We start from the raw sequence: 13,907 nt of genomic DNA on the forward strand, positions 1-13,907 counted from the left end.
ACGACTCCCAGCTCATTCTCTTATTTCCCCAAAACACATGTAGCAGAACAGATCTCTGCTTATTTGACAAAAAAATAAATAATAATTTACTTGTACATCTCACTTATGAGTACCACTTACTTAGTGCTTAGTACCCAAATGTTGAAATGCACTTATTGTAAGTCACTTTGGATAAGAGCGTCTGCTAAATGACATGTAATGTAATGTAATGTAATCCACTGCAAACCCTCATCAGTACATTTAAATCTGTTATTTTGCAACTTTAGTGTTTGAAAAACCTCTCTTCGGATTCATTGAAGTAACACAGTGTTATGAAAGGAGGTGGCAGTAGAGCAACAGCTCCCAAATATCTTTGACCTAAAAATGATGATTTTCTTTATGGACACTGGTGTGGGAGAGTTAGCAATTTAATTTCAAACACACACTTCACACTTGTTTAGAGAGGATGATATATCTCCACTCCCTCATACTGTATAAATAATTGAACCCAAAATATCCCAGATACTGGGGGTGCAGTGAATTATGGCAGCTTCTAATTTCTTGTTTGGAAAGGTGCCAAAGCCATAATGTGCTCAGTTTCCTGCAGGGATTTCAAATGGAGTTGCGCGGCAACCAGTAATCCATTTTGTCTAATTTTCTAAACGATTTTTCTCCTCATTTTAAAATCATTATGTATCCAAGGGAGTGAGTGATGCAGCAGTGGTGTCGTAACAGTGAGACAGTTGTGATAACTGCATGTATGAAAATTACTTTAGATTTTTTGACCAATTATTTATTTTTTTTAATTAAAAAAAGTCAACATTTATCCGTTTCATTTACTTCAGTTCATCAGTGTCACACGTTTGTATTTTCTTCACTGTAAATAGAGGTAGTGAAGCTGTTTGACCAGCAGATGGCACACTTTAACTTTTTATCAGTTACTGCAGCTGACAACAGCAATATATTACTATAAACATGTGAATATTTTAAACACTTAGGGACTTTCAAATTTAGCAAGGTTAGGATAGTGGCACATGTTCATGTAGGATGACAAAGTCAGAAGACTTTAAAGTGTTGAACACTGTTTTTTTTTTTCTTTCTGTATAATGGCATAGATCCAGAGCTAGAATTGGGAATTTGAGTTTTAGTGCTGGCCATTCCTGCGATGCAGACGGATCAGCGTTAATGATTTAATCAATATGCCCGAAGGCTCTCAAGCCACTGAAATAAAACAGAATTACTGCTTCAATATCAGATACGGTGCTCCTGCTTTGCTGTTACGTTCCTGGAGTCAACAGTTTTAGGTCAATCAACTGCTGGTATCATTAAAAAAATGGGTCCAAAAAATAACCTTAGGCAATATATATAAGAATATTAAACACAAATGTACCTTACATTAGCACAATAGATAAAGTTAAACCTGGTATTTTCCATTATCTAGTATCTCACAACTATTACCTTAAATACCAAAAATGACCTTTACATATCAGATGTGTGTCATTCTTCTTCCTTTGCGTAGTAAGCTGTAGATAAGTCCAGGCTGTGTGCATTTACACGTATTTATTATTTACGTTAGAGTTTGTCAATTTGTCAATACATTGCATGAAATAGTAGTTTTTCGAGAAATGTGTTTTAATTTAATTTAATTAAGTTTACCCTATAAGCAATGTGAGCCATTTTCCATGCTAGTACTTAATTAATTGCACAAAATAACATAGCCATGACATAGATAACACAGTTATCTCATCTAAATGATAGGTTAAATGATTAATTTTACAGAAGTGAATTGGATGCTCTGGCTTGTTTGTTTGTTCAGGCTACTGTAGAGCTGTATACATCTCCATAAAGCAAGACCCTTTTCCTAAAGTACATATAAACAACTTATGTTAAGGCTTTGAACACTGCCAATTTCTGCCAATAAAAGCCAAATATGACACACTGGACCTTTAAAGCTTGAGTCTGTCAATGCTATCTGAGATTATTTTATCGTATAGCTATCGAAATATAAAACAAACAAAAAATGCCGTCATTGTCATCACATGTTTTATTACAATTCAGACATGATGTCATCATGGGCCTTTTTCACAATAGAAAACTCACATCAGTTAAATGAATGGTGGCTGAGTTCCATTCAGCTTCCTCGGCTTCAAGGTGCCACCTTGTCCTGACAGACACGAACAAAACAGATCCTTATTTTTATTTTTAGCCGTAACACATGAGCCTTTCCTGCTGAAATACATCAACATGTCTTCTGTGAATGAGGTCAGTGATGATTGAAGCTGTCGTCCCGGTGCTCTCTTGTGTTTTTAGAGCAGAGCTTTGACAATACTGGTAATATAAAACCCAGCTTTAATGTTCAGTAAATCCTATATTACTGCCTTATATTGCAGTCCTCGATTTAGACTAATTAACTAAATGACTCTGGCGACTATTCATATTTTATTTTAACCACAAAGCTGCATCAATACTTTCATGAGGCTAATTGTTCCAACTTCATTTAGAGCAGATAAACACTGACACATGTTACTTTGCTCTAGTTTAAAAACATAAAAAAAAATCACATACTGAAGCTTTAAACTGTGATTAAACAAATAGCTGAATGATAGCAGATAGATTGTTTTAGTATTTACTTTTATAGTTTAAAATGTATTTCCCACTTCCAGTTGTATAATTTATTCACACCAGGATACGTGGACAAATCACTGTTGCCCAGGATGTGTCATCTGCCTTGTACTGCTGATATTTCAAAGGTAATCCTCTGAACGCGCCGTTTCTCTTCATGAATGTCAGGACGATCGGATTTCTTGCCACCCGTAAGGTCACCTCATTAAATGTCAACAGGCAGAGAGAAGACGCATGGCGGCCACGCGGAGCGAGTGAGAGTTTTTGTCCAGCGTTCGTAAACAGGCACCTGGATGGCAGAACATCCATCTGAGGTCATTTCCCCTCATCAGTCAGTCTTTGCTGAAGCACGGAGGCCAGTCTGGGCCTCACACATTTAAATGTCACACATTTTATGGCGTCAAAATGAGGCAGAAACAGTCTTGTAGTCCTTTTCAAACGATTCCTCTAATGTCATAAAAAAGATCATTATCTACTGAAACAAAACAAAAACTTTCTCTTTAGCTTCTAACTCCTGCCAATCCGTCTTCTGATTCTGCAGCTGTGAAGTTCACATGCTTTGAGTCACACATCAGTGACACAACAGACATGGAGAAGACACACATGCAAAAACACACACACACCCATTCATTCAAACCCCTCCTGAAGATTTGCATATATTTAGAGGAGGTTTACAGACATTGGCAATCAAGCAGAGAGTCTGGGCCCGCTAGATAAGCTAATATGTACCCGTCATGCTGCCTTCCTGCTCAAACCCCAGAACCACAGGCATCAGTGAACTCCAGCTGCAGGGGGACTGAGACAGAGAGCTGGTTTGCAGGTTGGAATTTATTATTTGACATAGTGAGTGTGTTTGCTGGGCCATCAATGGTGTTTTTGTGGATTTTAAGGGCAAACATTTCAAGATTTATGTAGAGCGTTTCTAAAATGGTGGTTGCATCAGTATTGATGGAGTTTTTTCCTGGCAAATAACTCAAGACGACTGAAATACGACTTAAACATTCTGTAAAATGCTGCCAAACCCAGTGCCTTCAACACTTACTGAAAATAATGTCATTTGCTTGCAGGAACACAAGAGCTGCTGGTGTTTTGCTGCCTTGGATAACTTTGTGTCACATATTGTGTATTTCTATCATGGATCTATTGACATTTTTAATGGAAAGTGTGTGAGGATAACAGACCCGACTCGGCCTCATTCGCAGTCAATCAAACATGTATGTATTGAGCCAAGAACTTTCACTCACTTAATGCACAAAGCAAATGTAATGAAAAGAAGAACCACACGTTATGTGCAATGGCTGGCATTGTTGCCTCACAGCAAAGAGATCAACACACTAGAGCTGCAACTAATGATTATTTTCATAATCGATTAATCTGTCGATTATTATCTCGATTATTTTCATAATCGATCACAGGCAGGTTACAGAAACACCAGCATACTTAGCAATATCAGTGTTGATGCTATAAAATATATATCGTATAACCACACTTCAAAAATCCTGAGCCATCTCTTTAATGTGGAAGGGAAGCGGAGGTGTCCTATCCCTATAGCACTAGGACCCAGGTAAGGGGTGGAGTCTATGAAAAGGGGAGTGGCGAGCTCGGCTGGGCCTTTCTTCTCACATGGAGCACCTGAGGCTAGCTTTTGTTTGGTGCTTGACTTGCTAGGATCCATTTATTTTTCATTAAATTAGAATTAAGAATTAAGGATTATTTGATTGAGTCACTGTGTCAAGGGATTACATATCGGAGAGAAAACCTGTCTGCATGCCTCGAAGGATCTGTGCATGTGATCAGTTTCAGCAAGGTATTTACTTGATTTTTTACATTTTCTTCTTTCTATGTGATATTTTATGTCTTCTTTCTTCTTGCTGTTGTCTTACATTGCTGTAAATGGGCAGAAGTGAGTGTTTCACTGGAGTTTTACTTTGTGTGTAGTGGTGGTTAATTCTGAATTCAATTCAATTTCAATTTCATTAATTCTAAATAAGCTGAAAACACCTGAAGCACTGAAGAAGGGTGATGAGTGAAAGGCCTTTAATATTTCATTGCTATTGAATCATATACACAGTGGAAACATGCCATCAAGGCCTTCACCTGGGCAGGAGTACAAAATGGCTGCCCTGAGGCTGCTTTAGACCTAGCTTTTAGGCCTTCTATTGCTACTACTTCGTCTTTGGTCCCAGTTTGGCTCCAGTGCTTGATTGTTTGTTGCTGAGCCACATGAAGTTGTTGTATTGTGAGCTCTCAGGGCCAATGTAGTACATGTGATTTGTCATTATAGTTAAACTGATGCCTGACTGGTCAAAGAGTCATTTTCAAAGTGGAGGATTAACATGCAGTTTTACAAAACAAAACTGAAGGTGTGACCCACTAATAATTTATGGTCTCAAAATTGAGAACATTACACTACTGTAATGTTACCAAACTGTGTTGGGCTAACATTGTATTAGACGGAAAGATGTTGCTTCTCAACCTGGACCAAACCGAACAATGCTGGGCTGAAAACCTCCGTCTGTATAGTTCAGACTTTTGTGCCAGATGCTGAAAAGGATTTAAATAACATAATACAAAAAGGACAAGTGAGATAATTGGTGTCTATAGTGGACCTGAAGTTTGTAATGGTGGTAGAAATAACATAATGATATTACAGTGAAAACCACACATGAATTTGTTCATTATTGTTCTGTATTCACACAGAAAGATGGCAGATTTATACCTATACACCAATCAAAGGCTGATGCAGTTCCCATATGGGATCAATAAGAAAGGAAGCATATGTCTTGCAGAATGCTTTAAAATCATAAACAACTGGAGCCATTGTGTACAATGTAAACCTTGGTTTGGGCCTTAGTTCAGACTCTCGGGTGTTAAAACCTGTTGGCTCTTGACAGATATTTCATCAGGTAAAAGAACTGAGTATCCGCTATAATCGGTCAAATATAATCATCATGAATATAATCAAATCTTTTTGGAAGCAAAAAACAAGTGAGTGTAAGTGAGAAAATTAAGAGCGGCAGTCACTTTTTGGCAAATGAAGAACCATACTTTGTTTGTACTGGCCCTTTACTGCTTTTTAATCAAGTAAAAAGGACTGAGAGTGCCGTAATCTCTCCACTATAACCCCCATAAGTATAATTTAACTGTGTTGAGATAGAAACAACCTTTCAGTCATGAGGTAGGAGCTGCAATCACTCTTTAGCAAGTGGAAAACTATGTTTTATTAAATGTTTTGGCCATTTAATGTTTTTAAATGAGGCTTAAAGGACTGTTTGGGCACACTCAACAACCATTTTATTAGGTACAGAGGACTCTGTCGTGGCTCCAGTGGCAAAAATCACAAATCTTGTGTCATAGGTGTTGTCTGAAGAGCTTTTGTCTGTTTTATTTATTATTGTTGTTATTATTATTATTATTATTGTGGTTGTTGTTGTCGTTGTTTTTTAAATCCCTGGCAAGTATCACTAACATCCATAAAGTGTAATTTACTGCCATCATTACCCAATTGATTTTTCCGTTCATGCTGGATTTAAAGTGCAGTGGCTCTGACTCCTTAGCTGCAGTTTCTGGGTCGTTTTCTTTCTCCAGTGCTTCAGTGAGCTCGGCGTACTAGCGAGTCATTTTAGTAATGTAGGCTCTACAGTTAATTATTGATTCCTGAGCCTCTTGCTTGTATCCTTAGCTGTGGCTGCACATTAGAACATTATTGATCACTTCAGTTGGATCAATACAGCCTGAGGATTTAATGGCAGTGATGGTGATTGCTAGTTATGCAAATATTCCCTTTGTAGCAGGCAGACAGAGGCACAACACTGATGAGCAGGGTTTGGCGGTGTCCAAATATCTGAATATCTGGGAGAGCTTCTCCATATATTCCCCTGAGACTTTTTAAGAGATTGTAATGTGTAGTAACCAGGTTAGCCACATGTGGCACTGTTGGGTTACTTATCGGAGCATGTTGAGTTAGAGGCAACAGAATCTGTGTATAGTGGAAATTAGTTTTCCCTGTTTATTTGTGACACACCAGCAAGGGAATAAATATCTTGGCCATTTCATCACTGATTTATCCACAATGTTGTATACTTTTTGCTTATAGGCTTATCTTTTGTACATCTTCTATATGCAGTCAATGTTAAATGTTCTTTATTTAGAGGTTTTTTGCACACCAACTGTATACACACAGAGAAGGCACATCTGTGGTGCAGTTAAAAGATAAGCAGTGTGAAGAAGGTCATGGTCACAGAGAGGCTGCTTCTGCTTCAGGTTCCCGGGTGTCAGAGCGCCCGTCAATTATCTGTGTCCATCGGTGTCCCTTCATGTGACCCAGCTTCGAAGAGATTTGATGCATAGTTTTGTGTTTCACCTGCTGGATGAGCCTGAAAACAGCATCGCAGAGGCTTTAACCAGCAGCGAGGAAGAGCTGCTTGCATTAGTCATCCAGGTTATGAAACCATTGGCGAAACCATCTGAATTGTACTTGATTAATTGTGTGGTAATGTATACCCATCTCCCATCTTGATTTGTTTATTTTCCTCGGTACTGGCCCTTTTGTGATTCGTATAATAAAGTTTGAATTGAAAATTGAACTCCCATTTCAGCCTCTCCGTCATAGTCTCTAGCCAAAGCGGTGTCATCCCTCTTTTATCCTCCCTGATACAGTTCAGCAAAGGTGCATCATTTTCACATCAACTTCATCTTGGCAAGATTTCCAGCTTGTGCTGGCAAATCACCATAGAATCTATATAAAAAGTGGACATAGACCTCATGTTGCAAAACAAAGACATTTTGAAGCCTCCAGATTTGCAATTTTGACTAATGCCATGTCACTTTTTGAAAGTGGACGTTCACAGATGTTACCTGCTCTCAGGCTCCCATTATGTGACACCTACTGCCATTCAGTGTCCACTCATATGTGCTGTATATTATGGTCTGTTTTCCTCCAAATGGGAATAGAATTTACAAACTTGTCCTCATGTGCTGTTGAAGAAGACCCTGAAACTAGCGATGGAGACCTTTAACTCCTGAGGAAACTTCTTACCATTGTTCTAAATCAAGTTAGATGTCGGCTCATTTACCCACATACTTTAATATAGTTTATTTTTTCCTTTTTGCAAAATTAAATAAATTACCAGAAGACTACCTCTGCTTTTTATATAGCATTTCCCAAACTCTCTATATGGGATCCTGCTTTTTTAAAAATAGCAAACTATTGTGATCCAAATGCCTGAATAATTTGGGTTTTTGGACAAAAGAACATGTTTAAGGACATAATTTTGAGGTGTGGGAATGGTATAATATAAAATATAATATAATATAAATCTGCAAACATGTATGGGGCCTCCAAAAATAAAATCTACAATCACCTATCTGTGGGTTCTGACCCAATATTTGTATTTAATTTGTGTGGTTTCATGTTGGCTGTTTAATTTGATCTGATGGTGCACTATTGTTTAAATAAAGTTTGTTTGAACTGTTTTTTTTTAGTCTGAATAGTTTTATATTAATATATCAAAACCGTTACTGTGGCCCAAAAACCGTGATGCATACCGAACTGTGGGGAAACTGTACTGTTGCATGATCCCTAGTGTAAACATTGATAAATGTCACCGGAGAATCATGTAAACAAAGAAGAAACACAGCAGAGACTCTACAGAGTCCAACAGTAGCATTTATGTCACTTTACAACCAAGATTCACAGATCGAGCAGCAAAATAAGAGCAAAACAACAACACATTTTGTAGAAATATTATCTTACCTTTGATTTTTTTTATCAGAACTGATAACCACTTTGAATGAAGAACTACAGAACTTCAAGCAGAGGCCCCAAAAAGAGGAGCAGGGAGGAAGAGACTCCCAATATAATCAAATTGTGCAGCATATTTGTTTTCATCATGTCGATGACAATGTGGTTATTTTTAGATTTTGCTGTATACACAATGATCATATTATCACCGGATCCCACTGACAAGTGGAGCATAAATGATGTGCATCATCTGATGCATCACCTCCTTCATGGCAACGGCTGCTTACACTATTTAGATTAACTTGATCCGAGATGTGACTTTTCATCTTGATAAAACACAAGACAAATTAAAATATGCAACCCAGGCAATAAATTGCTGTCTATCCAGTTTATCCAGCCAATTTCACATAATGTAACTTCCAGCTTCACCACTAGATGACAGTCTTTAATTGGATTCTTGTCATGCTGTATGGATTTTTTCATGAGACTTTCTCCTCATTATTCTGCCTCTCAGCTGTGTCCAGTGGGATCTTCAGGTGTGCAGCGCTGCGATGCAGATCGTGCACATACAGTACATCTGCACCGCATTCTGCTTTAGGCTCATGTTCATGAGAAAAGCCCACACATGCAGGATTCCTCGCTGCTGTACGTTTAAGATGAATCACCGATCGATACGCTGCTGTCTGAAGCAGCCGCTCTCATCCTCTTTGGCTTTAACCTACTGTATAAAATTGATGCCAGATGCTTGCCCACACTGCTGCAGGCACAACTGTGTGGAGCAGTGACCTCTAACACCAAAGCAGGGTTTTTTGATTTTTGTTTATTTTACTCTGCTTTTTAGGGGCAGAAGAAAACCTGAAAAAAACAGAAGTTGTGAAGAAAAGAAAAAAACATTGCAGCACAAGATAAAGCACATTCTGTAAATAAAAACACAGTAAATGCAGGATGATGTGAATACAAAGACGGGGAATGTTGCAGCGGCCATCGTGTCTTTATACATTTCTGTGTTAAAAGACATGGATATGAATTGATTGTATAATTTGTATAACAAAAGAAAGGGAAGAAATAACATTACCCTTAGTGCTAATGCACAACTCCTTATGTGGACATCCTGGGGGTGTGTGTTTATAGGTCACATTCAAAATGTGTTTTTTTTTTTTCATCTTATGTGTTGAGTCAACATTATGATTCATTTTATATCACATTTTAGTAGTGATAATTGTGCAGAAGTCACAAAAATAGACAGTTTTTTTTCTTTTTGCACATAAAGATGAGCCAAGTCGACTTTGAACTGTGACGTATTTCCAAATTTCACAAATTCAATCCAATTTTAAACATTTTTAGTACTTTTTCGTCGTTTTTTTTTTCATCAGATTGCCTAGGTTGTGCTGGAAAAAAGGATATAAGACACTATATTGCACATTCTTCTAGCCTTTTTTATTCTTCTATGTTTAAAAATAGTACTGGAAAAAAGCAGCAGACATGCTTAATAATGTTTTCAATGTTTATTCAATAAGTTGCTTACATAAATACATAGCGCACAGTATAGAAACTCTATTTCTATAATTCCCAAACTATCCCTAAACTATATCTTGTCAAAGGGATATTAAATCACTACCAACCTAACCAACAAACACACAGGTTGAACTACAGCATCACCTGTTTGTGGAGGTTGAATAATGGGATTTGAGATAGAATCCTGGGCACATAACGAGACTGTCCAACAAAATGTGTATAGGTCGTATGTAGGAATTACGACCCATAGGTAAGTTTTTAATAGGCTCCCCCTAGCGGTAGTATAGATAACAGCAATCTGGTACCACGCAACACGCTTTTTCTTTTTGTCTTTTTTTTTAAGCCCTAACCTTAACCTCACTAACACTCGTGTGCCTCATTGAGTTGAAAAATACTGATGCACTAAAACATTTGGGGTTGACCAAAACGACCCATTTCAGTTGGAGAACAAGTTGCACAGAACACGACGAAAAAATATATAAATGTTATAAATGTATGGAATCATGTTGACTTGGTGTGTTTGTGCCTGAAAGGTGTTGTATTTGCTGTGTGTTTGTTTTCATATGCATGTTTTATAATTGGAAAAGACAAATAATTATTTTGGGACTAGTATTTTATATTTGCAAAGCCTACCATGTCTGTTTATTAATCATCGTACAGTCACAAGACATGGGCCTTGTTAGGTTTTAGCTGTGATTTGCCCTCGTAATATTACAAGATATGGCAGAGACAGTGCAGTGGGCACCTGTATGAAAGAGCTCTGCTGCAAAGTCACATCCCCTCCTCTGAATCAATGCAACAGAGTTTCCTGCCCTCATCTGAGCTTTTATCAGTTTCGCTACATCTGGTTCGAGCTTGTTCATATTTCTCATTCACCACTGATTCACTTTTGCTATTTGCTGGCAGCTTAGAGCTGCAAAAAAGAAGAAGAAGAGGACTGTGACTTTTTGAATGTGCCAGCTAGCATTGAGGATTATCTGTGTAGGGCACAGGCTGCTGCATCAGCAATTTGCCCCGAGACAGAGAAAAAAAAAAATCTATTCTCAGGTTATGAGGCCACACGGGGCTATTGCTGTAAACTGGAGACTTCCCTCATTGTTATCCCTGTTATTTTCCTCTTTTCTCCTTTTTAATTGGCTATATTTTCAGTCACTTCCTGGATTTAAATAAGTCAGACCTGTATGCTGTCAGCCAAAGAGATGTTGTACAGAAATTACCAAGAGTATTTGTGAGGAATAACAGAATTTGGCAAAGGTTGTGCGCAGAGGGATGCAGTAACCTGGCTATCAATATCAGAAATTTGAATCGCTTATTTGCAAAGTCCAAGCCCCCCCCCCCCTCCGTCCCAATTGTTTTTTTAACCCTCTCCTTTTATCTTTACAGCTGATCTTTTCAAGAGAGGTTTCTCATGCCCTGAAATCAGAAGCTTCTTTCCAAATTGTGTCTCCTAATTCAACTTAAAATGACAGCAGACTCGGCATCCTTTACATCAGCTCCGTCCTGGGCCACGCGCCACCGCTGCCAGAGAAGAGGGAGAAAAGCAGATAGTGTAACGGCTTATCCAACGTACTGTAGCTTGTAATCTTTCCAAAGGTTCACCTTGATGTAAATGTGCAGCTAATCAATAAGTGACATTAAAGCAGTAACAATAGGCTTGGCAAATTGCCCCTGTAAAGGCACACCAGGGAGTTGGGTTCATTTATTTAAGAGCTCCTTTGCTGCCACGTGTGCTGCTTTAGTGTCCATAGAGGGAGAGAAAAAGGAGATTTTTGTCACCCATTTTCTCTCGTTTTCTTTCTTTTTGTCACCACAGTCCAGCCCCTCAGCCCCTCAGCCCCTCAGCTCCTCGTTATCTTTTGGATTAATTAGTTTGGGTCTGTTTCTCTCCTGCAGGCGAATGCTGTCGTGACATGTTTGACTTTGACTCACCTTGCCAGTTTGGTTCTTTTTTTTGAGAAATGCTATCATGGGTATTTGTTCAGCATCTGAGACTGCGGTGCGGCTTCAACCCACAGGGCAAAGGGACACTGGTCCCCCAGACCAATTATGTTAATGAAGACAAATGTGTTATTTTGCCAAAAAACAGTGTCCAACACACACAAAAACCTGCCTTATACTAACAGTTTGGCACATATAGAGTGCAAATTTGATGATATGAAGCCATAGCCTACATTTAGAGATGTGATGTGAATGTTTGATTATTTTATCTTTATTTTTCTGAGATAAAAGGGCAGATCAATTAGTCATTGTATTTGTGTTAAAGCGGGGATATTTTTGGGAATTATTGCTCTATAATCCCGCAATGTCCTTTCAGCATAATGTAAATCGAGTGACCTGAGAGAGAGTGCTAGTCTTCTTCACCTCCTCTACGGTCTATTGACCAATCACGGGCCATTTCAGAGTGGGAGGGCATTTCTATTGGCTGTGCTACTAAGCAGTTGCTTGTCCATGTTACTTCGGTGGAAAAGTCTGTATTCCAGTATCAACATAGTTATGCTGCAACATGAAAATGAAAGATGGAAAAGTGTCAGGGAATCAGCAAAACAACATCAAATATCCACTTTTACCTCCAGTACTGTGATGAAATGATGTGGTGTACTTTGTAACCAAATATAGAGATTTTCTATTCGGCATTTTTGCATATACTTCTTAGTATCAGTCTACATGACTGAGCTCTAATCCCAAAGATTATTTTCCCCCCCATTTGCCAGTTTTGCATTAAAGCATCCAACATTTTCCTTTAAGTCCTGATCGTATCAGTATAATACCTGGATCTCTCTTACTCCCCCCCTTGCATTCATCTGACCTCATTATCAAGCACTTGAGGGAGGATTGCCTCAAGCAAAATAAAATAAAGAAATAAAGAGCGACTCCTATTTTGTCTCGGAAAGTAACAGATAATTGGATTTGAGATGGCGACAGTGGAGAAAACAAGGAATTTGAGAAGAAAGGCCAAACGGTGACAAGTTCATTTGTTCAATCTTCTACTTGAAAGTGCACTACTTAATATTTTATACTTTACATTGGATGAGAAATTGTAGTGCAAAAAGGGGTCAGTGCGAGTGTTGAACCTACAGGGAAATATAACTTTTGTGCTTCTACAGAGCTTTTTTAGTGGAGCAGTGGAGACATGTTTTTCCGTACAATAAAGACAAATGCTGTTCCCTCTTTTTAAATTGATGCTAAATGTGTGTTTGCATATTTGTGTACATACAGTAGGCATGTTTGTTTTCATTTAATTTTATTATTGTGTCAAAACTGTAACAATGACATTGGGTGAATTAAATTATTAATATTTACAGGCTGTGCTTTATGAAGCATTTATGTGATGTATATGGTTTTTGACTTAACTTTATCTTGTTCAGACAACCAATGTAGTGTTTTGACTAATATTGACAAATGGATGTCATATAAATTGAGCCATGGTGGCTCAGTGGTAGGTTGTCTTTCAACTGGAAGGTTGTGGGTTTAATCTATGTGTCCTTGAGCAAGAGACTTAACCCCATGTTGCAGCTGTGAATGGATGAAAAACTGTAGTGTAAAGCAGCTCATCAAGATGAGAAAAGCTCTGTATAAATACAGACCATTACCAAGTCTTCATCCACCGCGACCCTCGTGTGGAGGATAGAGCAGTAGAAGATGGATGGATGGATGGATGGATATCATATAGGCTCATCCATAGTCTACCTAGGTTTAGCAGAACAGAAACTGAAATGCAGAGCAGGTAAAAAGTGGTTAACACGTGGACTCCCCATCAGGCTAAACATAGCTTCTCTGCTGTGTGACATGACTCATAGGAACTCACCACTCGACTCATTTTGAGCGCACACATACTATTAAATAGTCACAAATGTGGCCATATGTGATGTGTAACATGCGACGGCTGCATTATCTTAGTATTGGCCTTCACATTATCTTTGCTTTAGAGGATGTTAATTTAGTCAAAAGTGAGTTATTGTGATCAGCATCGTGTTGCCATGGAAATGCTAATGTCTGATATTATGCACGGTCGCTTCCTGAACATGCTCTCTGCCTACAAGCTGGTCGG

The sequence above is a fragment of the Solea solea genome, chromosome 17 (genome assembly GCF_958295425.1).
Source record: "Solea solea chromosome 17, fSolSol10.1, whole genome shotgun sequence".
Taxonomy (NCBI): domain Eukaryota; kingdom Metazoa; phylum Chordata; class Actinopteri; order Pleuronectiformes; family Soleidae; genus Solea; species Solea solea.